Genomic DNA, 27,151 nt, shown 5'->3' with positions numbered 1-27,151 from the left:
CGCTCCACTCCCTCCCCACCTCTTCCCGTCCCTGCTTCATCCCAATTCCACCCCCGTGAGGGATGTGACTGGGAGCTGGGGGGGGAGCAGAGGGGACTGGGGGGGGTCGCTTTGCTTCCCACTGCCAGTGAGTGGGGGTCCCCAACCCTGGCAGATGGCACCAGCCTCCCCGCTAATCCCCCAGGCTGTTTCTGGGGGTGGGGGGATTGGAGGAAGGGGTGAAATTCTCCCCCCCCCCACACTGTCAGCAGGTATTGAAGTGATGCATCTGGGAGGCAGGGGGTGGTGGAGCAGGCTGGAGCCGGGTCACTCCACTTCCCCCCACTGCTAGTGAGTGTGAGATGGGGGAGCCCCTACTGCTGGCACCAGGCCTCTGCTAATCCCCTGGGGGGGGGGGGGGCAGGGCAGCTGGTGACTTCTCCATAGGGTGGAACAGCTCTGCTCGCCCGATGCAGCCCCTTGCTCCTCCCTCCCGTGGCATGGGGGGGGGGGGGAAATAAGTCTTCATGCCCCCCTCACACACACATCACCTCTGGTTTTAACCAGTTTGCCTGGTTAGACTTACTGGCCGGTAACTGCCGGGATCACAGCTGGAGCCTTAAGACGTCAGCCCTATACCAGCCATCCTGCGACTGAAGCCGACTTCAAGAGGAGATAAAACATGCTGCAGCTAGTCGTCCCGCCATCTCGTATCTGAATGCCTTCAGAATTCGGGGGTGAATTCCCTCTGGCCCTGGTGTCTTATCACGGTTTAATTTACCAGTTTGTTCCTCAACCTTCTCTATGGACCTCAGTCTAGGGCAGTTCCTCAGCCTGGTCACAAAAAACCCCCCCAAGGGCTCAGGTCTGGAAATCTACCTCCCCCCTCCTGCACTGCAGACAAACGCAAAGAATCCATTTCGCGTCTCCGCAACAGCCTCATGCTCCTTTAGCATCTCCATCCTCCCATGGCTCCCCTGACGGGCAGGTTTCCTGCTCCTAGGGCTTCTAAAAAAATTTGCCATTAGGTTTTCTGCCTTTTGTTAGTTGCTTTTCAAATTCCTTTTTGTCCAGCCTCATTATACTTTTGCACTCGACTTGCCAGAGCTTCTGTTCTGCTCTATTTACCTCAGCAGGATCTGACTTCCAATTTTTAAAAGATGTCTTTTGACCTTCAGCTGCCTCTTTTACTCTGCTGTGGAGCCACGGTGGCATTTTTTGGTCTTTTTACTGTTTTGTTTTTAATTTGGGATACACATATAGCTTCAGCCTCGAATACTGGTTTTTTTTTTTAGTTTCCCTGCAGTTTGCAGGCATTTCATTCTTGATACTGTTCCTTTTCATTTCCATTTAACTAGCCTCCTCATTTTCATTTCTAAAGGCACTCCCATTTCTAAATTAAATGCTACAGCGGTGGGTTTATTTGGTATTTTCGTCCCCTACAAGTATGTTAAATTTAATTACGTTATGGTCACCGTTACCAAGCGGTTCCTCTCTGTTCACCTCTTGGATTAGATCCTGTGCACCGCTTCGAGCTGAATCAAGAACTGTCTCTCCCCATGAGGTTTCCACGACTGCCTGCCCCAAGAAGTCATTAATGGTGTTTAAAAATGTTATCTCTGCATCCCATCCAGAGGGGCCATGTTCCCAGTCAATATGGGGATAGTTGAAAACCCCCTTTATTCCTGAGTTTTCCATTTGCGTACTTACCTGTTCCTGGAATTTATCTGTTTAAAATCAGAATTTTCTTCCCATCAAAGGCTGTGCATAAAGAGTCTTTATAATAATTTTATATATATATAGTATAAAATATAAAAAAGTTACTGCAACGAATGCATCATTTAAAATGATCAGTAAGGCTGTCAATCAATCAATGTCAGTGGAACAGAGAGATGGTCTTCAAAACAAAATGGGGAATGGAGCAGAAAAGAAATTAATAAAAATAAATAAAAAGAAAGCCCCTTTTAAATATTCACGCACCGATTAGTAAAGAACCGATCCCTCCCCACCCCCATTTAGTGCGCATAAAAATACACTTTTTTTCTTAATAGTTGATAATATGTCCAGAGAAATATGAAATTGCCGTCTTTCGCTATCCACCTGGGGCTAGTTAGAATTGTCAGGTCCCTGGTGCCTTGTCTAAAAGCAACGAAACTCTCCCCGTGGTGTTGTCAGCTCAAGCAAAACTTTGCATCCCTTAGTTCTAATGTTCGCTGTCATGCTTTTACTCAGCCGGCTCACAGCGCCAAATGATAATAGACTAACCTGAGCTCATAATTAGCACATCTTCAGGACATCAGAAAGGAAGCGGGGGGGGGGGGGGGGGGGGGAAGAGAGAGAGAGAGAGAGAGACACACACACACTAATAAATGTGTGCAATTTGAAGGAGCTTAAAAAGCCTTGATTTGATTTCCCCAGTCGCTTAGGTGACAAATACGTGTGTGTTAAAGCTGCATTATCCCTCTCCCTCAGCCGCAAAGTTGTGTAATTTACGGGGAGGGGATCTTTTCAGTAGTGGCCTCGTCCTGTTGGGAATTAGGGAGTGGGACCAGGCCCCGAAGAGCACTCCGCTTTCGGATCCAAAGGAGCCACTTAACATGCATCGCTATCCAGTTCAGTGAAACTGACAGATGCGGCTTTTACACTGAATTCAAGGGGCCCATACGGAGTTTTGCCTCATTTAGCAGTGTCAGTCTAGAGGCACATGCTTGGCGTGTGCATGTTTTTCCCAAGCAGGAGCCATGGTATTATGATTTGCCCCTAAGATAATGGATTGCAAGGCCACAACTAGGGTTCCTAGATGGTACCACAGTGCAAATGAATAATAACTCATAATAATAAAGTTAAACCAATGCAACTTGGAATATAAGACCAAGCCTTAAAATAAGGGCCTATCTAGTTAGGGTGCCCGAATAGCAAGTGTGAAAGATCAGGTCATTTTTCTTGGGGATGGGGGGCAAAGTTTGCAGTTGCATATTTAAGGCAAAGCTCCGAATATTATGATGACCCTGAAAACAATCAGAATATTCAGCCGCCCCATAGTGTGTGCTCCATGCGATAGGGTCCGTGGCAGTTTCTAAGTGCTACTGCAATACTAGTAATAATCCCTAGCTCTCACAGAGCCCTTTTACCAGTCAACCTGAAAGTGCTTTCCCATGAAAGTCGGTATCAGCACCCCCATTTTACAGATGGGAAAACTGAGGCACAGAGTGGGGCGTGACGTGACAAAGTCCCCCAGCAGGCCAGCAAGGGTATATTTACTGCATTGTCAACCCAGGCTCAGACTCAGGTTTGTATTCAACCTGCTTCACACACCCCCATCAGGGTTCCCTGTAAGCTGGGTGCTTGTGTGGCCACTCAAGAGAGATTCTAATGCCATCCAGCTGAAGAGAAGAGCGCTCACTGCGAGGTTTGTGTTTTTCTCAGTAGCGCACCTTCAAACACACCTCGGTGCACATAACAAAATTTGTTCCACACATGGATGGAAAAAAAATCTGCACATGGATGGATAAGATTAGCAGGAACACTGAATCCCACCCCAGGTTCACGGAAATTTGTCCAACGCTGGTCTGCAAGTACTTAGGACCCAGATCTTAAAATCCACCTGGAGGGTGAGTCCGAGCTCAACCCAAATCCAGTGACGTTACAACAGCATATGCACCCACCTCAGTGGTGCCCAAGGAAGAAATGGATGAATTGTATAACTCTCTGCAGAGAACAATATGGGTAAGTCTACACTACAGCAGTATTTTGACATATCTAATTTCGAAATAGTTATTTCGAAATAACGCTTTTACACACAAAACGCATTTTGAAATAGCTTTTTGCTAATTTGAAATATCACGTTCACACTGATTGGACGCTGAATCGCATTTAAGGCCAGCTGGAACTGGTTCCGGCAGGCAGGGGCAAATGACCATTTTGCGGGGCCCAAGGCAGCCCAATTTCGCAGGGTCCTCCTTTGCCACGGCACATGCACATGCGGTGGCGCCATGCGCATGCGCGGGGCTTCTTGAAGCGCGGGGCCCTGGACGGCCGCCCCGCTCGCCCTGCCCTATATCCGCCCCTGCCGGCAGGGCATCAGGTCAAAAGTTACCTTGTGGCCAGGGCAGCCAGCAGGGCACCCTGGGAAGGGCTGGAGGCCCCCTATTTCGAAATAAGCATCTACACAGCGCTTATCTCGAAATAGCAATTTTGAAATTGGCGCAATTCCTTGTGGAATGAGGTTTGCCAATTTCGAAATAAGCCCTCTGCTATGTCGAATTAATTTCGAAATAGCAATTGGCTTGTATAGATGCTAGGAAAGTTATTTCGAAATAACTTTGCTGTGTAGACATATTCTATGAGATGTTTCACAAGACGTGGGTGATTGTAATGCAAAAGCAGGATTAAGACTGGAATTCCTGGGCTGGAATAAGAAGTAGATTTTGTTTTCTTTATCTAGACCAAATAGGGGAAAGGCAGAAATGTAGCAGCCTAAGCAACAACTTGGTGATCAGAAACACCCTAAAGAGAAGTGGGCGTAGAAATAACTTAATAGACAAAGGGAGAGAAATTATGACGGACTCTGTGCTTGTGAATCACAGGTGGGAATCAAGCATGTTGTCATGCAGATCATAAATTAGTGCGGCCATCAATGAAGTTGAGCCAGAGAGCAATTAAAAAAAGAGGGGGAGGGGAGCGAGACCTAAGATCTATGACATGGACAAACCGAAAGAGCCAACTATCGGCAAAGAATACAAAGAAGCCATGCGGGGAAAGTATCACGTCTCTGGTGCAAGAAGAAATGAACGTGGAGGAGACGCAGATTTAAAAAAAAGGGGATTATGCAAGTGGTGGAACACGTGGCGGGCTACAAGGCCAAAAACGAAGAAGTCAAGGTGGCTAATTGTCGCTGAATGACAAGCGTGGACGCTGAAGGAGAAAGGGGGAAAAAAAGGAAGGCGTAAGTCTACAAGCAGGGGGAGAGGCTGACCAGACAGAGAAAACCCACAGAAAAGCGAGACAGCAAGAGCTGAATAAGTGAATAATGAAAAGAAGCCGCACAATGCGACACGGGGGTTGCAGCACCAGACAATAAAACGGAGCAGCACAGGTGAGCTGCAGATGTCAGTGGTGGAAGACAAGCATGTACCGATGATTGGAGGGGAAGAAGAAAGAACACCCAGAGGAGAGACTATTTGGAAGGGCTGTACGACGGGCAGACGAAACGCTTCCAGAGAAGCTTGCCGGCACACATGAGTGAGACGCGATGCCTGCATTCGGAGCAGAAGAAGTCAGCGTCCCAATAGAACATTTCAAAAGGGATAAGGCCCTGGGGAGGAACAACGTAACTGCGGAGCTGCTGCGAAACAGTGACGCACACACGGCCAAGGTGATACGCAAGCTCTTTGGCCACATGTACGAACAAGAGCAAGTGCCGAGCAAATGCGGGGAAGCCATAATCGTGCCGCGCTAGGGAAAAAGTGATAAGAAAAGGACTCCAGAGGCTGCGGCTGATTGAGCGTGCTGGGGAAAGCATTTGCCAAGACGTCGAAGAGGAAAATGAAGCGAGCCGGGGAAGCAGGATCCGCAGAGGAACAGGCCAGATCTAGATGAGGACAAAGGACGCTAAATCTTGCTATTTGCGATATGACAGATGTCGGAGACGTACACAGAACATACCTGACCCTGTCACAACAACTTTATGGACGTCGAACAGGCTTTTGATAGCATTTGGCAGGAAGGACTGTGGCAAGCTACAGGGCAGTGTGGCAGGCCTGAAAAACGGATCAAGCTCGTAGAAAGTATCTGCATGAGTGCCGTCAAAGTGAATAAGCTGACAAGATGATTCAGGATGATGGCGGGAGCGAGACAAGCTGTGCGCTATCACAACTCGGTCCTGGGAGCAAGAATTGTAGAATAGCAGAACTGGAAGGGAATTCAAGAGGTCATCAAGTCCAGTCTACTGACCTCCCAGCAGGGCCAAGTGTAACCCACACACCTACTGCATGGGGGGCGCTGTCCCATGGAGTGGCACTCAGACCACTTACAGAGAGAGAGAAGGAGGTCACGCTACAGCCTTAGCTGAGAGCCAGCTGGCTTTTAGCTCAAGTTGTAGAGGCTCATGCACTGAGTTCCACAGGTACCAGGTTGGGTTCCACCTGTCTGCATTCAGAAGCACCATCTTCTAGACCATTGTTTCCCAATTTGATTTGGCCATGGAACCGTTTTTGGCTTGAAAGAATTTCAAGGAACCCCTAGGTTCCGAGCAAAACAAATACAAAAAACCCTGCCGCAATTTGTCTCTGTCTCTTTAAGAGGGGGCGGGGGCGTGCTGGGTTCTCGCGGAACCCTTACTTTCACTTGGCGGAACCCCAAGGTTCCACGGCGCACCAACTGAGAAACGCTGATCTAGACCGTCCTTGATAGAAGTCTGTCTAACTAGGGATGGAAGTGAGTAGTTGAAAGGAGTACTCGACTACTCGCTTCCCCTCGCTGCAAGTGTGGGGGGGAGCCGGCTTAAAAGTCGGTTCCCTCAGCACCGTCTCCGCAGTGCCACCTCCCCCACTGCCTCTATCAGTAGCGGTAGGGGAGGCTGCTGCAAAGCGGCCCCTGTGCATGGCAGCCTGAGCTGGCCGTGGGCAGCCGGGCCACCATGGACAGGGGCTGCTGGACCCGGTGCAAGCCAGGCTTATGCGGGTCCAGGACTGCTGCACCTCTGCATTTTAAATGTAGGAAGAGCCCGGTGGGGTTAAATGCAGAGACACAGCAGTCCCAGAATGAGCCTCCCTTTATCTACCAGTCGTGTTGTTGATACAATTTGTATCAATGACACGATTAGCAAAATACCCGCCCCTTAACATCCTTATGTCTATCCTGCTCTTCAAAAGCTCCATAACCTCCCTAGGCAATTTATTCCCATGTGTAACCATCCTGACAGTTAGGAAGCTTTTCCTAATGTCCAACCTCAACCTCCCTTGCTGTTATTTAAGCCCAGTGCTTCTTGTTCGATCATCAAAGGTCAAGGGGAATCATTTTTCTCCCTCCTTCTTGCAACACCTTTTTAGGTACTTGAAAACCGCTCTCATGTCCCCTCTCAGTCTTGTCTTTTCCAAACTAAACAAACTCAGTTCTTTCAGTTTTCCCACATTGGTCATGTCTTCTAGATCTTTCATCATGTCTGTGGCTCTTCCCTGGACCTTCTCTCATGGCTACAGCCATGAGAGATGAAATGGGAGGAGTCACGTGACGTGGTAGGACAGAGTCTGACCTTAGATTTGCACACCATATTGGGCTCACTGCACTGAGCAAGAAGGTTGTACAGAGAATAACTGACTGGGTAGACCAGGAAAGCGGAAAATCAGCATGGAGATTAGCACGGAGAAGACAAAAAAATTACAGCAATTGGAGGCCAAGAGAAACACGGAGACAAAGAACTAGAACAAATAGGAAAATCTGTGAACCTTGGAGGACTAGTATTGAAGACCCAAAAGCCTGAGTCATTAAGTCGGGAATGCAGCGGGTTTTTAAGCAACGCTTTATCCAGTAAATACAGACGTGACAATATTTCCAACATCTATTTGCGGCAGCTTTAAATCCATTAGCGCATCTTTTATTTTAACTGAATCGTAATCAGGAGCAACCATTTTATTCTCATAATGTTGCCACATGTTATTTAACACCGTACATTTTGCCATCAATTTCTTCCTGGATCCGGATTGCTTGCACACCTGGGATGCCGGCAAGAGGAAAAAGGCAATCAGATTGGGGGAGAAATCAAAGAGAAATCAAAGTTTCCTGAGTTACTTAATTAGGCTACGTTCAGTGTAGATGCACCCTAAGATAAGAGCTGGGATTTTTATTGTCACAGGGCACGTCTACACAGCAGGGCGAACGTTGAATTAAGCGCCGCAACTTCAGCTACGTCAATTGCGTAGCTGAAGTCGAAATAGCTTCCTTTGGCTTTTGGTGCCGTCTACACAGCAGGAAGGCGAAGGAAGAGCACTCTTCCTTCGACTTCCTTCACTCCTCGTGACATCAGGGATACCATGAGACGGAGTAAGAATCCCTCCAGCTCACCCTTGCTTCGAAATAAAGGCTTGTAGTGTTGACACGCACACTGTTAGTTAAGAGTAACATCAGTTATTCATAGGTGCTAAAATCAGGAGGGATCATTCTGGTCACACATTAGATCTTTTGCAGAACACAGCTTTTGCATTTCTCTGTATCAATTCCTGCTCCGTGGCCAATAGCTAGGACTGCGCTACAGCCGAGTTCTTAGAAAAACATCCAGTCTTGATTTAAAAACTCCACACTCTGCCACAGCCCTGGGTAAGCTGTTCCAATGGTTAACTACTATCACTGTTAAAAAATTGCATCTTATTTCTAAGTCTGAGCCTGTCTAGCTAACCTTTCATACGGTATTGTTAGACCTTTGTCTGCTAGGCCCTCTCATCATCCTTCTCTTCCCCATGGATGTACTTATAGACTGTGATCAAGCCACCTTTCAACCTCCGCTTTGATAAGCTGAATAGACTGAGGTCTGGATTTTCTCATTTTAACCCTGTCATCGTTCTCCTGACTCTTCTTTGAACCTGCTCCAATTTCTCACCAGAAGGTCAAGAAGTCCACGCAGCCAGCTGTTGCGCTGGGAGACTATCCCCAAAGAGCTGAACAGCCAAACAGGTATGATAAACAAAAGGGAAAGGGGAAACTGAGGCACGGGGCAGAGACAAGATTTGCAGTGGGCCACAAAAAAGGTTAGAAACCACGAGCTGCCCCCAATGCTCATGGGGCAGTACAACAAACCAGTGCATGGAGCCGTAGCACCTACAGGCCAAACCCACAACAACAAACTAGGTCAACAAACCCAACACCCTGAGGCAAAAGTAAAACAAGAAAAAGGAATGAGCAGCCCCAGCATCTGCGAGCAAACCTACTAGAACAAACCAAGGCCTGGAACCTTGTACCATGCCATCACAAACCAAGTCAGAGAACTTAGCCTCCACATGAGGTGCACAACCCCACACCCAGCTGGGCAGCTCTGCACCAAGAAACCCGCACACGCAGCCTGTCCACAGCAATCCAGAGCGCAGCAGCCCAGTGCACATGAGCAACCCGACAATAACAAACCAGCATGGGGTGGCACCCGCAAACTCACAACCCCCACCTCTTTGGTGCAGCCCACATGGGCCAGTCACGTTTCACAGAGCCCAGAGCGAGAGGGAAATGCAGAACCACTCCTGTACGGCCGTTCCCACCCCTCTTACAGTGGCCCCCAGCCATGAGGCTTTCACTTACTGACTGTGGCATGGTCAGTCACACTGTTCCTACGGATGCTCCAAGCCACCGGTCTGCCACGTTCCTGGCCATGGGTGTTGCAAATCCAGCTGCACTTAGCCCCTCTGCATTTGCAGCAGAAGGTGCAGTCTAGACCTAGCTCTGCAACAATGAGAAAGGACACAGGTGGGGTTTCCTGGGGGTAGGCACTGACTGCCCCCTACTGGGCACTGGCACAGGGGCAGCACACAAGCATCCCATAACACCCCCCCACCCCCAAGATTCAGGGCTGCCAGAACTTTGCAGCCCCCTCTCTATAGACCAGCGTTTCTCAAACGTTTTGCCCTGCGGCCCACCCCGCTCAACGCAGACCTTTCCAGGTAATGGGCTGAGGGTGGGGCATCTGGCCAGGAGGTTGGGTGCAGGAGCAGGCTGAGGGTGGGGCATCTGGCCAGGAGGTTGGGTGCAGGAGCAGGCTGAGGGTGGGGCGTCTGGCCAGGAGCTTGGGTGCAGGAGCGGGCTGAGGGTGGGGGGGGTCTGGTTGGGTGCAGAAGCAAGCTCAGGGTGGGAGGCTGGGCGCAGGAGCAGGGTGAGGATCTCTGGGGTCTTGGTGGGACAGAGGGTGCATGAGGGAATGGGGGGGTACTTACCTGGCTCTGTGCCTCCTGCCACTCCCAGGCACTGCCCCCCACTGCTTCCATTGACTGTGATTCTGGCTGGAGTGCCAGCACCGGCTCCCTAATGCTGGGAGAGAGGGGTGTCCGGAGCCTTGGGGGCCAGATCCGGGCAAGCCAGGGGCCGAATCCAGCCCCTGGGCCTTAGAGTCCCCACCCCTGCTTTAGGGCTGCATTATCAAGCTTTTCCCTGCAAACACAAGGGCTAGAACTGGGCTCCTCTGGTTTTTAAAATGAAAGCGGACTGGACATTTTCCACAGAAAATGCTTTTTGCTGGAGCATTGGGTTTTGGATCAAACAAAACTGTGCATGGAACAGTGTCAGCTTCCATGGAACACTCTGATTTTTCTTCAGCTACTGAATGCCTTAAAAGCCACACAATTTAGTTTGGAAATACAGCTGCACTGCCCCATGGGAATAGTAGTTCAGTTGCCTCATGTCTGGCAGGGGGGCCAAACTACATCTCCCACAATGCACTGTGACCAACACTGTCCAGGTGGCACCACCTCCCATTTGCAAGAAGGCAGACCATCCTGCATAAAGGCATACATAGTCCAAGCCCATAGTCTTGACTTAACACCTGTGGTTAGTATCCTGCCTAGTATGTGATCCCAACAAACTGGAGGCCTGTGCTGAAGTAAATAGGCTACAATTCAATAAGGACAAATGCAAGGTACTCCAAGAAGGGAAAAAAACCCCACAATTGCACAAATACTACATGAGAAATGACTGTCTAGGAAGGAGTGCTGAGGAAAGAGATCTAGGGGTCATAGTGGCCCACAAGCTAAATAGGTGTCAACAGTGTGACACTGTTTCAAAGAAAAAGAGGGGGGGAGGAGAAGCATCATCCTAAAATGTATTAGCAGCAGTGTCATAAGCAAGACATGAAAAATTATTCTTCCAGTCTACTCTGCATGAATTAGGCCTCAACTGGAGTCCAGAAAAGAGCAACAACAGTGACTAGAGGTCTAGAAAACAGGATCTGTGAGGGAAGATTGAAAGAATTGGGTTTGTTTAATTTGGAAAAGAGGAGACTGACCGGGAACATGAGAGCAGCTTTCAAATACTTAAAAGGGTGTCTAAGGCGGAGGGAGAAAAATTCTTCCCCTTAACCTCTGATGATAGCACGAGAAGCAATAGGTTTAAATTGCAGCAAGGGAGGTTTAGGTTGGACATTAGGAAAAACTTCCTGACTGTCAGGGTGGCGAAGCTTCTTTCAATGCTATTTCGAAATAGCTTATTTCATCATTTCAAAATAACGCGCTACTCCGGAATTCCCCCTAACCCTTGTGGAACGAGGATGACAGGGATGTCAGAATAAGCCGCCCGTTATTTCGAAATAGGGTTGCCAGGTGTCCGGTATTGAACCGGACAGCCAGGTATTTGCGCCTTCCGTCCGGAAAAAAAAATGCAGAAAATACCAGACATGTAAAATGTCCAGTATTTTTTGTTTTTCCCAGCTCGGGCATCCAAGGGAAGGGCATTTGGGATACGCAGCATAGCTCGGGTTGACTAGGGTGGGGAGGAGGATGGAGCGGGCCGGGAATTAATTTTTTTGCTCAACAGAATTGTTTTCCATTTTTGGGGGGTGAGGGTTCAGTATTTTTTGTTAAACCATCTGGCAACCCTATTTCGAAATCTATTACAAAATGATGGGCTGCTTCAATAGACACGGAATAACTATTTTGGGATACTTCCAGTATTCTGAAACAGCTCCACAGGATAGATCAGGGCTACTTCACACGTGGCTCATGGTGCGGTTTGGGTTTACGCAGGGCTCAACACACAGCCCATGGGTGGGATCCTGTGAACACGGCCTTCACTAGGAATACGCTCCACAACGGCGAGGCATCTCCCAGGCAGGGTGAGCACTGAAAGACGCAAGCAGACGGGCTGGCTGGAAGAGACGGGTGCAGGGTTTCGGCGTTCTTAGCCCCTAGGGAGGAAGTGCCGGGAGCACGGGTGCATTGTGTGAAAGAAATTATTTGTGTATATATTTGCATGTATATGCAACCACACTTAAGTTGCGGCCCTCGGTATGTGCTGTGAGTATCATTGTGGCCCCCGGGGCTTCCAAATTAGCCCTGGTGTAGACGGACCCACAGACACACCCCAGACACTCACACAGAGACTTGCCCACTCACAAAACACACTCACAAGCCCGCGCCAACTTCCTCTTCGCAAAACCCGTTCAGCATAGTCACACCGCACTCCCCCACACCACGCCCTCTCACCCAGACACCCACCCTCCACAATCCCACTCCCCAAACACCCACACCCAGACATCCACACCCACCCATAAGAATCCCACGCACAAAACAACCCCAGACATATAAAACACCCACTCACCAATGCCAACATAAACAAACAGCTCCTAAACTCATAGAGCGTTTTCTCCAACAGACAAGGAAGCAAGAGATGCAGGAAGCATATTCTTGATCCTTCTAATTTTAGATACTTTAGAATCGCTCTGAACATGTGCTGATGGGGCGGAGGTCAGAAAAGTATCTAGATCGGTCGATTAGCTAGATCATGAGATTACATGAGAGAGCTCTGCCCAGTGCCAGCCCTCATTGATTTTTTCCCATCCCTGATTTGGGCATGACGAGTCGTCTCCATCTGTCAGCAAGTTTACTGTCAGTGGAATTAAGTGTGGGGGGGGGGGGGAGTGAAAATTGCCTGTCAGTAAAATCTGTTAAAAATAAATGTATATGTCAGTAAAAAAAAAAAAAAGAAAGAAAGAAAAGAAAATGGCAAGATTCCATAATGAGATTGTTATCTTCTCCTGGCTCCCGGCCCCTTCCTCTAGATCTGCGAAAGGGAATACATAAAGACAATGATATCCGCAGCAAAGTGCCACGTCCCCCGAGCTGTGGAAGAGAACACCTTGCCACTTGGTGGGTTCCATGTGTGGCAACCCAGCAAAGGGATGTTCTCTTTCGCTTGTTTCGTGAGCCAAAGCGAATTGGCTGTGGCCCACGGTCGGTGGATTTCCTCACCGCTTGAGTCGCTCTCTTGCTGGTCCACGCAGCCCTTTAAATGCTGGCCTCTTGGTTTATTTTGGGAGTCCTGGAGTGCTTGGGCGGATAATTAGCAGTGCCATCTGTCAGATGGCAAGTGGAAAGCAGCCCCCAGGAAGACGAGATGGTGGCATTTTAGAGGAGGGTGCGCCGGGGGGTAGAGGGAGGAGAAGACAGACCTCGTGTTGACCGGATAAAGTGTCAGAGACCCCCCACACCTCTGCACAACACAGACTTGCGGGGGCGCCTAGTATTCCTCACGTGCCCACACAAAACATCTCACTCCTCTGCAGAACATATTCACGGACAGGACACAAACGCACAACATAGTCCCCATACCTTCTCCACACTCAGGCATATAAAATAGCCGTTCTTAATACACACAGACACACAACCCCCTGCCACCACAGCAGTACCCATGCACACAACACATGCACACAAAACACCCCTCTACCCTCGGGGACACAAGACACCTCCACCTACAACAACCCCCCCATACTTGTGCACGCATCACATCCACACACAACGCAAACACAACACACCTCCACCCTTGTGAACGCAACACACCCATTCTTCACACACAGACACACACAACTCTCCCACCTGCAACAGCCCTCCACACTCATTCACACAACACTGCCACTGACACCACACACAGGCACAACACACAACGGCCCCACCAAACAGAACACACACAAGTCAAATAAGCTCCATGCAAAGGTTCCTGTGTGTCGGCAAAGACTGGGTAACAGCATTCTGTGTCTTAATGAGCCAGTTGCAATGTGAGTGGGGGTGTTGCTTCACGGGGTGTTGAAGGTCAATCGATAATTTGGGGGTAAGTTTGCGGTCAGTAGCTAGATGCTATGTGAAAGGTTGTTCTACCACCAGGGAGCCAAAGCTAAGATCCTTAACTCTTTCTGAGCCAGGGCCGAGAGAAGCAACAGAGGGAAACATGTTCCATTCACAGTCGGGACAGCTTGCCTTAGAAGGGATGGGTGGGGAATGTTTTTCCCATATGGTGAGAATTTTTGAGATTTTTTTTTTTTAAATCCCATCCTAAATCAGGACAGATGATAAAATCCTTAATAAAAAAAAAAAAAGTCTAGTTTGGGTCAGGTGAAACCTTTTGTTCCACTTTTGACTTTGGATTCTTTTCTTCCTCTTTTTCTTTGTACAAACTTTGTTACATTTCCAAACCAAAAGTCGGTTTGACCCCAAAGAGCAAAATGTTTCCTGTTGAAAATGTCAAACCGGGACCTTTGGACGATTCCAAAACACTTTTTTTTCCAACATAATTTTCCAAGTTGGAAAATTTGTCAAACGCGGATTTTTCTCACCCATGGATTTTAACAAATTTGCAGCAAAAAACATTTTTGATTACCTGCAATCCTCTGGCACCAGCTGAGATTACGCAGCTTTTAGCGACCAGGCTCTGTCGACACAGTCCTGTCGCTATAAGTCGGCGCGTGTGATCATTCTGGATACGGCTAAACTACATTTTTTTCCTGAAAGGATATGCAAATTCAGTGGGAATTTGCATATTTTATGATCTCACTTTCTAAAGAGGATCTTTCAAAAGTGAAAGTAGTCTGGACACTTTTTTGGGGGGGGGAAGCCCTTTTTCACCAAAAAGAAAAACCCTCCATAAAAGGGTTTTTTTCCAAAAAAAAACCCACGTCCAGACTACATTCACTTTTGAAAGATCCTCTTTCGAAAGCGAGATGCGGAATTTGCATATCCTCTTTCGAAACAAGCGGGGTTTGCTTGGTGAGCAGCAGAGCACTGCTGCTGACAAAGCAGTGTCCACACTTTCATTGGCTGCCGCAAAACATTATTGTTTGGGGGAGAAGAGTGTTAAGCACCGGCCAACGACAAAAGTTTTGTCAATCAAGGACCAGTGTAGACCCAGCCTAAGAAAGTAGGTAATTTCTCTTGGACCACATCTTTATCCTGAGTCATCATCTTGGATACCAGCTTAAGGTTATTCTCAGGCACTTGCTAGATCTTTTCTTTTAGAGCCAGGTTTTCAAAAGGCCTCGGATCCCATTAGGGCCCTAAATAAGCGGCCAGGTTTTCACATCTCGCAGACGGCTTTGACAGTCTCAGCCAAAAGGTATTAGTGTTTTACAGCTAACTGCAGCACCATGCTCTGACTTTACAAAACTAACCGTCCTCCGGTTTTACCTGCTGAGAGATGGACAGAACCAGAATCTGTGAACTGTGGACCTCAAGGTAGATCCAAATCTCAGACTATATGAGGATCCTACGCTTGATCTGGATTTGGACCTGGATCCATGCCTTGATCTTGATCCAGAGCCAAGCCTTGATTTGGATCTTTATCTGGATCAATCAATCTATCTGGATTTTTATCTGGATCCAAGCCTTTATCTGGATCAATCAATCTATCTGGATTTTTATCTGGATCCAAGCCTTTATCTGGATCAATCAATCTATCTGGATTTTTATCTGGATCCAAGCCTTGATCTGGATCTGGGGCCAAGCTTCAATCTGGATCTTTATCTGGATCCAAGCCTTGATCTCTACCTGAATCCAGGTATAAATCTGGATCTGGCTTTATTTACAAACTTTGATCTGGATCAAAACCTGGATCCTAACCTTGATGTGAACTTCCCAGCCAGGCCCCCTCTCACTCTCCATTTCCTATTCCCCCAAAATCCCAGCCATCCCGCAATAACTGCAGCCCTCCATTGCCGGCCTGTGCAGCAGCTGTGTACCCGAGAGACTTTAATTGGAGACCATGCTGTTCACCGGTTAATCTGGAGGATGCTGCGAGCCAGGCAATTGTTGCCCTGCTACACTCCAGAGCCTGGGCCAGCCGCTGTGTTTACCTGCCGCCGTGAGGAGTGAGGAAATCTATCCCCGGAGGCCAGAGGCGTCAGAGGTGCAGTCTGGTGCGTTCCAGCTCAGCTAAATCTGCTGTAACTAATGGAGCCAGCCACGGAACCCCTGTCAATTCCTCTAACGCTTGGCTCCCTGCAGGAAGAGTCTGATGGAGCCTCCAGGCTCCAGGCCTGCTGCCAAGACCTCTAGCACTCTTTATGCGTTGATCCCAGAGCCCTGCCCCAGTGAAGGGGTCGCTATTTACTCCCCCACCTTACAGGCTGAGGCTGCCATGTCCGTCCCTCCGGGGAGATCTCCAAAAGCCCATGCAAAATCTGACCCACTGCCTGCTCGGGGGGGGGGGGGGGAGGGGTCCTACTTCTACGCTGTGGAAAATCTGCCTAAAGCAAGGCACGGAAAAGCAGGCTGACCTTGGAGATGCTCCACGCAGCCATCTCCTGAAGTCCATAGAGGCTGGAACATCAGGGCTTTTGGGGCTTACACTGGGGTTTCAGATGCCCTCTGGCTTGCCTGCTGATTCTCAAAAGTTCACCCTAAGTGACTTCCCAAGAAGGAATGAGGGACCAGGAGTTTTGACTGAGCTAACCACTAGAGCACATGCTTTGGGAGCAAAATGAGGGTGTTCTGGTGAGGAAGAATGGCCTACTGGTTAGGTACCAATCTAGGACATACCAGCCTGAAGTCAGACGATCTCCGTGTGACCTTGGTCAACTCACTTAACCTCAATTTTCCCATGATAACCCTGCCCCTACTAGGGGAGGGAGCAGTTGTGAGAACAACTGTATTAAAGATATTGAGGTGCTCAGTTACCATGCGTGGGGATCAGAAGTCACCAGTATAGTGTCCTAACAGGTCTCTCTCCAGGGAGTTCCACAGGTTGACTGTGTGGTGTGTGAAGAAAAACTTCCTTTTGTTTGTTTTAAACCTGCTCCCTATTCATTTCATTTGGTGACCTGTAATTTTTGTGTTATGGGAACAAGTAAATAACTGCTCCTTACTGACTTTCTCCACAATAGTCATGATTTTATCAACCTCTATCATGACCACCTCTTAGTTGTCTCTTTTCCAAGCTGAAAAGTCCCACTCTTATTAATCTCTCCTCATATGGCAGCTGTTCCAAACCCCGCATCATTTTGTGGCCCTTTTCTGAACTTTTTCCAATGCCAAGATAGCTTTTTTGAGATGGGGCAACCACATCTGTACATACTATTCAAAATGTGGGCATACCATGGATTTAGAGGCAATTAGATATTCTCTGTCTTATTCTCTATCCATTTTTAAATGATTCCCAACATTCTGTTTGCTTTTTTGACTGCGGCTGCACACTATGTGGATGTTTTCAGAGAACTATCTACAATGTTACATTGTTACAGGCTGGGGACCAACCAGCTAAGTCCGTGGTCCCCAACACGGTGCCCAACACGGGGCATTTCCTGGCGCCCGCCAAGTGCTCAGGGCTGGCCTGGCCCCAGGCACGTGGCGCATGCGCGGTGATGGAGCCGGCCCTGGGCGCGTGGCGCACGGTGAGCGCCGGCCCCGGGGGCGCCGCGGATTCATCCCCCGCGGTGCATGGGGGGGGGGGGGAGAAAGCGCCGACCCCGGGCGCGCGGCGCTTGGGGGGGGGGGGAGAAAGCGCTAGTGCTGGCCCCGGGCGCGCGGCGCTTGGGGGAGAGCGCCGGCCCTGGGCGCGCTGCGCTGGGGGGGGGGGAGAGAGCGCCGGCCCCGGGCACGCGGCGCTTGGGGGAGGGGGAGAGAGAGCGCCGACCCCAGGCGCGCGGCGCTTGGGGGGGGGGGGAGAGCGCCGGCCTCGGGCGCGCGGCGCTTGGGGGGGGGGGGGGAGAGCGCCGGCCTCGGGCGCGCGGCGCTTGAGGGGAGAGCGCCAGCCCCGGAATGCGGCTATGGGGGGCCCCGCCCCCCGGGCGCCCGGCGGGCGAACGGTCACGCCCCCTGGCGCCTGGCAACCCCAAACGGTTGGGGACCACTGAGCTAAGTAGTAGTTCTGCAGAAAAGGACCTGGGGATTACAGTGGATGAGAAGCTGGATATGAGTCAACAGTGTGCCCTTGCAGCCAAGAAGGCGAATGGCATATTAGGGTGCATTAGGAGGAGCGTTGCCAGCAGATCCAGAGATGTCATGATCCCCCTTTATTCGACTCTTGTGAGGCCACATCTGGAGTATTGTGTCCAGTTCTGGGCCCCCCACGACAAAAAGGATGTGGACGCATTGGAGAGGGTCCAGAAGGGGGCAACCAAAATGATTAGGGGGCTGGAGCATATGACCTATGAGGAGTGACTGAGGGATTTGGGTCTGTTCAGTCTGCAGAAGAGAAGAGTGAGGGGGGATTTGAGAGCAGCCTTCAACTTCCTGAAGGGAGGTTCCAAAGAGGATGGAGAGAGGCTGTTCTCAGTGGTGGCAGATGGCAGAACAAGGAGCAATGGTCTCAAGTTGTGGTGGGAGAGGTCCAGGTTGGATATGAGGAAAAACTATTTCCCTAGGAGGGTGGTGAAGCACTGGAATGGGTCTCCTAGGGGAAGTAGTGGAGTCTCCATCCCTAGCAATTTTCAAGTCTTTTCAAGCTTGACAAAGCCCTGGCTGGGTTGATTTAGTTGGGATTGGTCCTGCCTAGGGCAGGGGGCTGAACTTGACCTCCTGAGGTCTCTTCCAGCTCTATGGTTCTATGATCCTACGACTCCAAGAGCTCTCTCTTGAGTGTAACACTAACTGAGTCCCCATCATTCCGCATGTATAATTGGGATTACTTTTACCCATGTGTGTTACTTTGCAATTCTCGGCATTAGCTTTCATTGGCCATTTTGTTGCCCTGTCACCTAGTTTGCTGAGATCCTTTTGAAGCTCTTCACAGTCTGCTTTGGACTTAACTCTCCTGAGCAGTTTGGTACCATCTGCAGATGTTGCCACCTCTCTGTTTATTCCTTTCTCCAGATCATTGATGACCATGTTGCCTAGGATCGGTGCCTATCACTAATCCTCGCTTTCGTCACACTATGTGAGCGCGTGCTGGGTTGGGGTGTCCTCGTGCTGTCCTGGCGGGATGGATTTCCATGTTCCATGTGCCTTAGCAGAACTAGTGCCGAGTTCGTGTCCCAGACGCCGGCTTGCAGACAGACCTTTGCTTTTGACAGGGCCTGCCTGTCCCTCCGAGTTTTTAACGCTTGCTGACTTTGGTTCAGGCCTCAGGCCTGACACCAACCCCGCGTATCAAGCTGTTTCTTTCTCCTACATCCCCCCCCAGCTTTTTGTCTTTTTACAGAGAGGATGTTTACCCCTTGTCACGGCTCACAGGCTGTGGCCACGCTTAGCCCCTCGGCTCCCTTGGTGAGACTTCCCTCCCCCTCCAGTGCGGCAGCCCCTTCTCGGGGAGCCCACTCCACTCCAGCGACAGTAAGACCGCCCTTTCTCAGGGAGTCCACTCCCGTGCAGCGACCCACTCTTGGGGGGCCCACTCTCACCTGGGGGATCCGCCCCTCCACCTCCAAGACGGCGCCTCTCAGGGCTGCAGAGGGGAGACCCCAGCGACCGGCCCAGCTGGTCCCAGTGCGGGGAGAACATTGGACGGAGGAGGGAGGTGGTGAAGAGGGGCCAGGTGACCCTCTTACCTGGAGAGAAGACAATGGACGGAGGAGGGGCTGTTCCTGGGGTTATTGGAGGCTCCGCTGGGAGAGGGGGCTGCTTTTGGGGACTGAGAGCAGAGCAGGCAGGACTCAGTGGCTGTAAGAGAGACTGACTTGCGGGGCTCAGGGCCCAGGCCGACTGGCCTGAGAGATCCTTTGCTGTCTTCAAAGCTCACTAAACCCTCCTATTTTGTGCTGGCTGATAGTAGCTCTGGTCTAGAGAACAGGGTTGCCAGATGTCCGGTATTCTACCGGACAGTCCGGTATTTGCGCTCTTTGTCCGGTAAAAAAAATCAGAGAATAATAGACATGTGTGTCCTCTGAGCAGAGCTGGGGACACCAGGGTACCAGACACCGAGGCTCCAGTTCTGAGCTGTTCTCTGAAACAACAAACTCCCCACCACTGTTGCATTAAACCAGTAACCTCCAGGCACTGAGTGCCCCATGGTATGTAACCCCCTTTGACTCCCCCAAAACTCCCCACTTCCTCACACCCCTCAACTCTGGAAAGCATAATCCATGGATGGGCTAAGTGCTGTTATGTGACCACCTTCTTTTACCATTCACGCCCATGGAAGGAGTAAATACGTCGTCTTTGTTTGCTTTCTTCACACCAGCCGTGACTTTATAGACACTACCATCTCCCTCCTCCGTCGTCTCGTTTCCAAGGTGTTTTAGAGGCCCCAGTCTTATTCACTGCTCCTCATATGGCAGCCGTTCCAAGCCTCTCCTCATTTCTGATGTGCTTTTCTGAACCTTTTTCAATTCCAATATAACTTCATGGATATGCTGTGACCACCTCCTCTTTTGTGAATGTAGGTTAGCAGTAGATGGGTTTTTGTTTGTTTGTTTGTTTTGTATCTGTTGCATGCTACCCAAGTATCACCTGCCCTGCCCTACAGCTGGGGAAACTGAGGCACAGGAGGAGGCTGGCAGAGCTGTAGCAAGAATCCACCCCTCCTGGAGCCCAGTCTAGCAGGCCACACTGCCTTATATTAAGTACTTGTGCTCCTCTGTAGTTGTCACCGGAGAGGGAACAGCAGCCAGCTCTTCAGTCTAAACTAAAACCCGGCCCGCTGAGAATTCTCCAAGGTCGCCTCGGTGCTAGGCGCTAATTTACACTCCTGACATTAAAGAACCAGACAAACTCTGGCAATTGTGTGCCAGGCGGCTCATAGATTACACTAGAATTTATCGTCCCATCCACGAGAAAGCCAGCCACATCAGTTTCACCCTGGCTGAGGGTTCGGGGAGGGGGGAAGGGGAAGAAAAAGCTGGAGTCTCCCCATTGCCACAGCACAGACTGTACCGTCAGACTGAGTCGACCTGGCCAAATCCATCAAGATCTGGCCGGCAAATCTTCACCCTGCAACAAAAAGCCCCCGAAAGTTCTCGTGAGGTTTAAAAAAGTCTGAAAATGACTCGGAAACGTTTGTTTTCTGGCCTCGTTTTTTTCTTCTTCCTTGCAGCTGCTGGGACCCACAAGGGAGGAAATCTGGAAAGAAGCCTGCAGGATTCTCAGCTGGTTCTGGTAGATCCAAGAGCAGGGGTTCAAAGAGGCAGCTGAGCCGTAAGTGCTGATGCAAACTGAGTCGAAGATCTTGGCTCTATAAGGACATCCCATGGCGGGGAGGGGGATTTCTGGCCCCTCTTGACCTATGTTACCTAAAGCTTATAAAGTTGCAAGGGGCTGCAGCAGCAGGGCCAGACTAAGGGGGGGCGAGCCAGGCAGCTGCCCGGGGTGCCAACCGATGGGGGGCGCCTGATGGCAGCTGTAAGGGGGACGCTGCATCCCTTATAGCTGCCATCAGGCACTGCGCACCCGGCTCCCGCAGCGCCACCCTCCCCATCCCTGGGGCACCAGCCAGCAGTGCCCTTCCCCCCATGGCCACGGAGCCCTGCAGGGCCAGGTGCAGCCCACCATGGGCTGTGCGCCAGCAGCGGTGGCCAGGCCGGACTGGGCAGCGCATGCGCCGTGTGCCCCGGAGGCGGGCCCCAGGTTGCACGCCAGCGGCTGTGGCTGGGCAGTGCATGTGCTGTGCGTCCCGGGGGCAGGCCCACACATGCCCCTTGCACCCCAGGGCAGGCCCATGCACCCTGGGGGATGGGCTCACACCCCAGGGGCAGGCCCGCGCATGTGACGTGCGCCCGGGGGTGATGCCGCACACCAGGGCCCGGGGCGCTAAAACGGCTCAGGCCGGCCCTGTGTAGGAGAATTTGCAGTGTAGGGCTGATGCAGGGCATGTCTACATAGCAGGGCTGAATTCAAATTAAGCGATGCAAGTCCAGCTACGTCAATTGCGTAGCTGGAGTCAAAATAGCTTAATGCAGCTTTTGGCGCTGTCCACACGGCAGGAAGTCCGAGAAAACGCACTCTTCCCTTACTCCTCGTGAAATGAGGGGTACCGGACTCGGAGTAAGACGTCCTCCTGCTCGCCATTATTTCGAAATCACGGCTTGTAGTGTAGACTCTGTTATTTCGGAGTGACTCTGTTATTTCGCTGCCGTGTAGACGTACCTGTAGCAGGTGCAGCACGCTGGGTTGGGTTTGTTCTGGGCCCATACACAGCCAAAGAGAGGATGGGGCAAGCTAGAGCAGCCACGGGGCTGCTGTAACTTTACACTGGAGGCTGTTTGCTACTCAGTATCTGCAACTCGCCGTAGGCTGCACTCCAACAGGAGTGGGCCCTTTTAAGGTCTGGCTTCGAGCTGGCTGGAAAATGGCTCTTCCATTCCCTCCAAAATATTGAGTTTTCAAAGGCTGGTTTTTTTTAATCCCTCGTTAAGGCAAGAAGTAGGGTTGCCAGGTGTCTGGTTTTCGCCCGGACTGTCTGTTATTTGGGTCCCCCGTCCGGTAAAAATAACAGAAAATACCGGACATATGAAATGTCTGGTATTTCCTGTTTTCCTTGGACAGAAGCTGAGGGAAACAGGGACAATTTTTCCCTGCTGTGCTTTTTTTTTTTTTTTTGCTCAACAACTTTAGTATCCCTCCCTTTTTTTTTCCTTAACAGAATTTTTTCCCAGTTTTCTTTTTGGAGGGAGGAGGGGGGTGTTCAGTATTTTTTGCTAAACCATCTGGCCACCCTTGCCAGAAGCCAAACATTGGCCATCTTTTGCCAAATAATTTGTTGCAGGTCAGTCAAAACATCGCCTTTTCGATCCACTCCCGCTCTTTCTTTTTGATGTTGATCCCTCTCTTGATGAAGTCCATGGTGAAAGCCATCTGCAAGTGAAAAACCCGCAATTCCCCTTCCAAGAGCACTGAAATGGGACGTGGCCAAACCTCTTCTTTTCCACTAGGAAGTTATGTTCAATCCATACCATTTCAGCTGCCATCCGCTCCCCGAAAACATTGGAGTTTTTTGTCAAAATGGCATTTTCCAATGGTGCGGGAGGGGGAGGTTTGGATGGAAATGTTGCAACCAGCTCAGTTTTGGGTCCAGCTTTCTAAGGAAAGCAAAGAGCGATGGGATAGGAGGGTCTCATATTTATGACCTGTGATGGTATTAGCTCTCTTAATGTGTGAGCAAAAGATTAGCTGGGGGGAGGCTCTTCTCCATTAGCAGATTAGTGACTCCATAATGCAGTTTATAAATTACACCATGTCATGTCCTACATTAAGGCGGGGGGAGCGGAGGAGGGGCTGTGCGGAGAGAGGGTGACTTCTCCGACCTCCCCATTAACTTTGTTGTCCAACTATTTCTGACATAAGATCGTCTAGCACAGGGATTGTTTGCCAAATCCCACCCACCAACTGGAAAGCCCCCCAATAACTGGGCTGGGTTAAAATCCACCGGGTAGGCCTGGCATGGGAGCTGTGTTGTGGTTAGAAGAAGAGACAGAGCGTGAGGACACTTGGGTTCTGTGTCGAGCTTAGGGGTGTGACGGGGGGCGGTCACAGAACCCCCCTCCCCCCCAGGGTGCTGATAAAGCCAGTGACGCTCGCCTCCTTGCTCTCTGGGGCGTCTCACCACCCAGTCCTGCTGGGACAGCTCACCTGGTCTCCCCCAGCTAAGGTCCGGAGCTAAGATCACGGCCCCGCCCCCCCTCCAAAGAGCAATACAGACACTGACCCTTCAGCTCTGGGAGAATGCAGCTCACGGGCACGGCATCCAGGAAACCAGCCCCCAAACGGGATCAAAACCAGGGGTGGTGGGTATCAAAGGCAGGGGGAGGCGTTGCCTTCCCAAACCACCAGCCTGGTCCCGCCCAGACTCCCCCCGCCCCCAGATGGTCTCCTGCATACTGGGGACAGAGAGTTGCTGCCCCCACTAGGGATGTTAACTATCGGCTAATTGGATAGTCAATTAACCTCATGAATTCTTATTGGTTTCTCGACTATTCTATAGTCCCCGGGAGTGAGGCCAGCAGCTAGTGGAGCCCCCTGCTGCTCCGTGCTGCTGCCTCTGTATCAGAGGCAGCAGCATGGGGTGCCAGGTGGGAGCTGGTCCGCGAGGGAAGCCAGTTTAAAAACTAGCTCCCCTCACAGCCCGGCTACCTGTCGCCCTGCGCTGCTGCCTCTGCTACAGAGCTAGCAGCACGGGGTGGAGCAGCTCCTGTCTGGCACGAGCTGGAACTGAGCCTGGCTGCCTGCCCACCTGGCTCCTAATTACACTTTAAATGCAGAGCCACAGCAGGGGGTAGGTTCCGGACTCAGTGCAAGCCAGGACTGAGCCGGGCTGTTGGCCAGCCTGCTAAAACACGTATGGGTAGGTGGGGGATGCATGCAGTCTTAAGCTATACGCTTTTGCTCATTGGTTAATCAGTTAATCGATTACACTCTTCCATCCCTACTGCCCACCCCTCCTTGTGCTCCGGGGACGGGGTGTCTGGGGTCATGCGCCCTCTGCCTTCCCCATGGGGCTGGGGCCGCAAGCCGACTTTCCTCCCCATGGTGTTGGGTGCGGGGTGGGAGGGAGGATAGCTTGGCTCCCAGGGGGACGGGGGCTGGGCAGAAGGGGAGGGCACCCACCGCCCATGATCAACCCCCCCCCCCAATAAATCCATCTGTCACTGTGGGGCTTTTGAATTTCCCCTGCCATTGGGACTAATTGCTGAGCATACGTAGGGCTCACTGGAACCCCTTCAAAGTCCATCTGCTACGTTTCTCTTTCAGGCACAGAATTCATCACCCCGAGGTGGTGGCCCTGGGAGCATTGCCATGAGAACGGCTGACGCAGAACGGCGACGGGCTCCCGGTGGTGCACGGTGGGCTGTTGTGTGGTGGCAGGGCGGGGGAGTGAAAAACAAGAGCGGGAGAGGATGGGGGCCATATGGTTTGCAACTCCCCGGTGGCTGCGGGGCGCAGCGAGGGTGGTTCAACAGAAGAAGTCAGCCGGCAGCGCTGTCTTTTGGAGGAGACACAAGCCCAAGCCACTGATGTGCTTGAAGGTCATTCAAGCCCCCCACAGCACTTTTTGCCCAAGTCAGGGTGGTCCGGTCCAATTCCAGCTCAGCTGATTGTATGAATTCATCACCCCTCCCCCAAAGGGATAGGGCCATATTTGTGTTCCCATTTTATGGATGGGAAAATAGAGTTGTGCGACTCTGTGGGAGGGCTGAAATTATAACCCAGAAGTCCTGATTCCTTAGCCCCTTGTTTGAGCAGAAAGCTGCTTTTCCTAAGCACGATGGGGACCTCTACACTGTACATGTAGAACCTCTCTAGTCTGGCACTCTCTGGTCCGGCAACATCCATGGTGCAGCATGATTTTAGTAATCGATCATGGGTGTGGCCAAGTTTCCTGTGGGCCCATATACACACAAACACACACGCACGCGCACACAGGTACACACATTCACACACACGTACACACATACACACGCACACACACACACACACAGACATGCACACGCACGCAAACACACATATACACATGCACACACAGACACACGCCCCTGCTGCCACCGGCACTGCTCACGTCACAAGCGTTTTCCCCAGAAGTGGCCTGTACCTGGCAGGTGCCAGGTGGTTGGTGACATATTGCGTCGCTGTCATGGTAACCAGCCAAGCCAGCACCATCCCAGCAGGCTGCAGGCCTGTCGTGTGGCATTGTATCACCAAGCCGTGCTCCTCACTCCGCTGTTCCTTGCCACCAGTGCACGGACACATACGCCCCCCACACACTCCGCCGTCCCCATCCCCCCACACACTTGGGTGCTCTCCTCCCTCCCCCCCGCACACACACTGACACGATTGTGGGCATGGCCCCGCTCAGGCCTGCACGGTGGCACTTAGGAACTCGTGCGCTCGCTCCGATTAAAGCTCAAGGCTGGCTTTAATGCACGAGGGGAGGCCAAAGGAATATCGAACACACACCCACAGGCGGCACTGCCACCGGGTTTTACACCCCAGCTGGGAATTATCAGCCCCCATCATCGCAAATACGGAGGCGAGGGTGACCTACCCTCAGGCTTCAGGGCGAGAGCTGGGGGCTTTGGGAGAGGAGGGCCGGGAAGAAATGAGTCTTATCATCTGTTATTTGTATTTTGGCCGCATTCGAGGCCCCACTCATGCTGCAGCCCGCCCTCGGTGCGGTTCAAACCCAGAACCAAAAAGCAGTCTCCTGCCCCAAAAGGCTTGCCATGTACATGCGTTAGTGTCCTGGTCCAGCCGAGATCAGGGGCCCACTGTGCTGCGCAGACGCAGAGGAACGGACAGTCCCCACCCTGACGCGTCGACAGGCTGCATGGACAAGACAGACAAAGGGTGGCCAGCTCCATTTTACACATGGGGAAACCGAGGCACCGCACAAGGGCGTGACCAGTCTGTGGCTAAGCCCAAGACCTGGCTCTTTTAAGGGCGAGGCAAGTATGTGAGCTGACAGAACCTCCAGCATGGGGCGGGCGCCTTTCAGGGTCAGGCGGGCCGGGCCACTCCCTGGAGGGATGCTTCCTTCTGCATCTGACTCCTTCGTCCATCAGCCTAGCTGGGCGCCGTGGGCAGCAGCTGCAGCTTGGCCAAGCCTCGGCAGGGAAGGAGTTAATGGGGCTGCCGTGCTCCCATCACTGTCCTAGCAGAGAGACATGGTGATCTATGGATCAATGACCCTGCCTTGACCTTCACTTTGTGCTGGATCTGAGGGGAGGGGGAGAGGCGGAGAGGGCAGGGCCTCGCTGGAGGGAATTGGAGACACTCCTGTTTCAGAAAGCAGGGGCTGGCTCCTCCAGTCCCCCACAGGCTGACAGCAGCCATCAGCGCCGGGGCTTCTTCAATGCGGGGTGCACGGCTGTGCGGCAGCCTCGCTGGAGCGGTGAGTGTGTCCCTGTGTGTGTCCACACACGCATGGCTCACGCCACGGGTGGGCGCTGGTGCAAATCACTTTTCCCCCGCACCGTGCAAAGGAGGTCAGGCCCAAGAGCCCCACTTGGGGAAACTGAGGCAGGGAGGGGCTGTGACTTGCCCAGCCAGCAGAAGAGCAGGGAGTAAAATCCAGCTCTTGTGAGCCTGTGTCCGGCGTGCCGCCCCCTTCGCTCACCCTGCTCTGGAGACAAAACCAGGCATTTGGGCATGATTCTGTCTACACGGCTGGGCTCCTTAGGTGCACTCGGAGCAGCTAGCTTCTTTCCCCGTCGCTCCATGTCGCACATTCATCCACGCCCCAGTGGAAAGCGTCAGCTAAAGAATCTAGGGCCAAGCTGGGAATCACACCTCAAGACCATCCTCCCTCTGGCAGGCTCTTGTTTGTATTACAGCTGTTCACCGCAGGCCTCAACTGA

General features: G+C 51.5%; 1 long non-coding RNA gene across 2 annotated transcripts in view; it reads right to left on the bottom strand.

Moving 5' to 3' along the window:
- Window positions 1–7,533: 7,533 nt before the first annotated feature.
- LOC142819542 (uncharacterized) overlaps window positions 7,534–27,151 on the bottom strand; it is a 60,116-nt gene continuing 40,498 nt past the window's right edge. Inside the window, exons 6-8 of one of the 2 annotated variants that reach the window (XR_012897452.1) lie at window positions 9,891–9,984; window positions 9,262–9,402; window positions 7,534–7,691 (exon numbers count right to left, since the gene is read on the bottom strand). This is a non-coding gene — a long non-coding RNA (uncharacterized LOC142819542). The remainder of the gene's footprint in view (window positions 7,692–9,261; window positions 9,403–9,890; window positions 9,985–27,151) is intronic. The other variant, XR_012897453.1, reaches the window with a different exon arrangement.

Source organism: Pelodiscus sinensis, chromosome 24 (genome assembly GCF_049634645.1).
Source record: "Pelodiscus sinensis isolate JC-2024 chromosome 24, ASM4963464v1, whole genome shotgun sequence".
Classification (NCBI taxonomy): Eukaryota; Metazoa; Chordata; order Testudines; family Trionychidae; genus Pelodiscus; species Pelodiscus sinensis.
This window is presented reverse-complemented; position numbering and strand designations above follow the sequence as displayed.